Source organism: Monodon monoceros, unplaced genomic scaffold, assembly GCF_005190385.1.
Source record: "Monodon monoceros isolate NGI ecotype Baffin Bay Population unplaced genomic scaffold, NGI_Narwhal_1 Super_Scaffold_11, whole genome shotgun sequence".
NCBI lineage: Eukaryota > Metazoa > Chordata > Mammalia > Artiodactyla > Monodontidae > Monodon > Monodon monoceros.
In genome coordinates, this window is record NW_021703767.1 from 132,125,684 (window position 1) to 132,128,427 (window position 2,744).

The 2,744-nt window shown below is 41.8% G+C and overlaps 1 pseudogene; it reads left to right on the plus strand.

The window, feature by feature from the left end:
• Nucleotides 1–623: 623 nt before the first annotated feature.
• LOC114891005 lies at nt 624–2,194 on the plus strand (annotated as a pseudogene).
• The last annotated feature ends 550 nt before the right edge of the window (nt 2,195–2,744 follow it).

The window sequence follows — 2,744 nt, forward strand, 5'->3', positions numbered from 1 at the left end:
CTAAGGCATGTTTCTACTGCACATGCTTCATTTTCTCCTTGGCAGTGACTCAGGGTGTGAGATAACCACATCTGTTATATTATTTTACAGCAACAGAAAATACTGGGAGAAGTCTTGACTCCAAAGGAAGCCTTGATTCTGGTTTCACCTTGACCTTTGGCTCCATGTACTTGAGCAAGCCAGTTCAACTCTCAAGGTTGATGTGATGATAGGGAGCTTGGCACTGATTTGGGACACCTACGATATTGCCCACTATATTACAAACCTTCCCCAGGGCATTAATCCAGCGACTTTCCAATAAATGATGTGATATAATTGGATTCTCTGTTCCTCAGTTTCTACATCAACCTCCCATTAATGCCTCCTTAAGGAGGCTTGCAAGTAATTTGAAAGAAGATACTTTAAGAATAAGTTTTCCATTCCCCAACACACTTTCATCTAATGGTAAATAAATGAAAGTGTGAATCTTAAAGAATACATGGTTCTAATGGATTAAGGACAGTGTGAGGGTAAAGAGAGTGAGAGTTTGGGGACGGCTCCTGAGCCCTCAGGGAGCTTGGCCGGAGGCTCCTCGCTGGGGCAGGGACCTTTCCTCGCCTGGGGCCATATCATAATTCTGAATCATGTCTGATAACGGAGAACTGGAAGACAAGCCTCCAGGACCCCCCACCCCGTGCAAATGAGCAGTACCATTTTTAGCACTGGAGGCAAAGACGCTGTGTCAGCCAATCACAGCTTGAAACCTTTGACCTCTGTTCCAGAGGGAAAAAAAACCCCAGGAATAAAATCGTCTCTATATTCTCAAGCACAAAGAAATGAAGTAAGAAGAAAGAGAAGGAAAGGCCAGAAATTTCTCCTCCATATGATTTTGAGCACACCATCCATGTTGGTTTTGATGCTGTTACTGGAGAAGTCACTGGCATGCCAGAACAGTGGGCTCGATAGACCTCCAATATCACAAAACTAGAGCAAAAGAAGAATCCTTGGGCTGTGCTGGATGTCTTAAAGTTCTATGACTCCAACACAGTGAAGCAGAAATATCTGAGCTTCACTCCTCTTGAGAAAGATGGCTTCCCATCTGGAACACCAGCACTGAGTACCAAGCGTTCGGAAACAGCAGTAGTAACAGAAGATGATGGTGATGATGATGAGACTCCCCCTCCTGTTATTGCCCCATGACCAGATCATACAAAATCAATTTATACACAGTCTGTAACTGATCCTCTTCCTGCACCAGTTGGTGGTTCTAATGTTGACAGTGGTGCCAAGACTTCAGACGAACAGACAAAGAAGGCCAAAATGACAGATGAAGAGATTATGGAGCAATTAAGAACTATTGTAAGCATAGGTGACCCTAAGAAAAAGTATACAAGATATGAAAAAATTGGGCAAGGGGTTTCTGGCACAATTTTCACTGCTACTGATGTGGCATTGGGACAAGAGGTTGCTGTTAAGAAGATTAATTTACAGAAACAGCCAAAGAAGGAACTGATCATTAATGAGATTCTGGTGATGAAAGAATTAAACAATCTCAACATAGTTAAGTTCTTAGACAGTTACCTGGTGGGAGATGAATTATTTGTGGTAACGGAGTACCTCGCTGGGGGATCACTTACTGATGTTGTAACAGAGACCGGCATGGATGCAGCACAGATTGCTGCTGTATGCAGAGAGTGTTCACAGGCATTGGAGTTTTTACATGCTAATCAAGTGATCCATAGAGACATCAGAAGTGACAATGTGCCTTTGGGCATGGAAGGATCTGTTAAACTTACTGACTTTGGTTTCTGTGCCCAGATCACTCCTGAGTAGAGCAAGCGAAGTACTATGGTTGGAACGCCATACTGTATGGCACCAGAGGTGGTTACATGGAAAGCTTATGGCCCTAAAGTAGACATCTGGTCTCTGGGTATTATGGTCATTGAGATGGTAGAAGGAGAGCCTCCATACCTCAGTGAAAATCCTTTGAGGGCCTTGTACCTGATAGTAACTAATGGAACCCCAGAACTTCAAAACCCAGAGAAACTTTCCCCAATATTTCACGATTTCTTAAATCAATGTTTGGAGATGGATGTGGAAAAGGAGTTCAGCCAGAGAATTGTTACAACATCCCTTCCTGAAACTGGCCAAACCATTATCCAGCTTGACACCACTGATCATGGCAGCTAAAGAAGCATTGAAGAGTAACCATTAACATCATTGCTGTGGCCTCGTATTCCTTTTTCCATTTTCTAAAAGAAGTCTTTTACTATATGAAAATTATTATTCTTTTGGGGTTTAAAGAAATGGTCTGCATAACATGGAGGGAAGAAACAAGCTACTGTTTCCTGAAGACAAGCAAGAAAAAATTGCAAAACAGAGTGACAACTCTCTATTGAATCCCTTCTTTAGGGTCCAAAAGGAATTGTGGACTGAATCATAGCCTTATGCCCTTCAGCAGAAAGCCCATCAGGGCCATTTATCATGCTTGAGATTTGCATTTTATTTTGCTGACTTTATTATAATAGATCCCATTCATTGTCCCTTTTGGGGTATTTTCAGTACTTGAATGGCAGATCTGAGTTTTTCAGAGTATGTGTTTTATCTGCTAGTCTTCTCTTCTCTCTTCTTCATAATTTTCTTTCCCCTGACTTGCTCCTTTTGAGTTGCTTTGAGAAATGTTTCTTATGCCTAAATTGGAGGCAAGTGTGATAGAAATGACATAGCTCCTTATATTGGCAAAGGAGTTCAATATGGTTTAACTT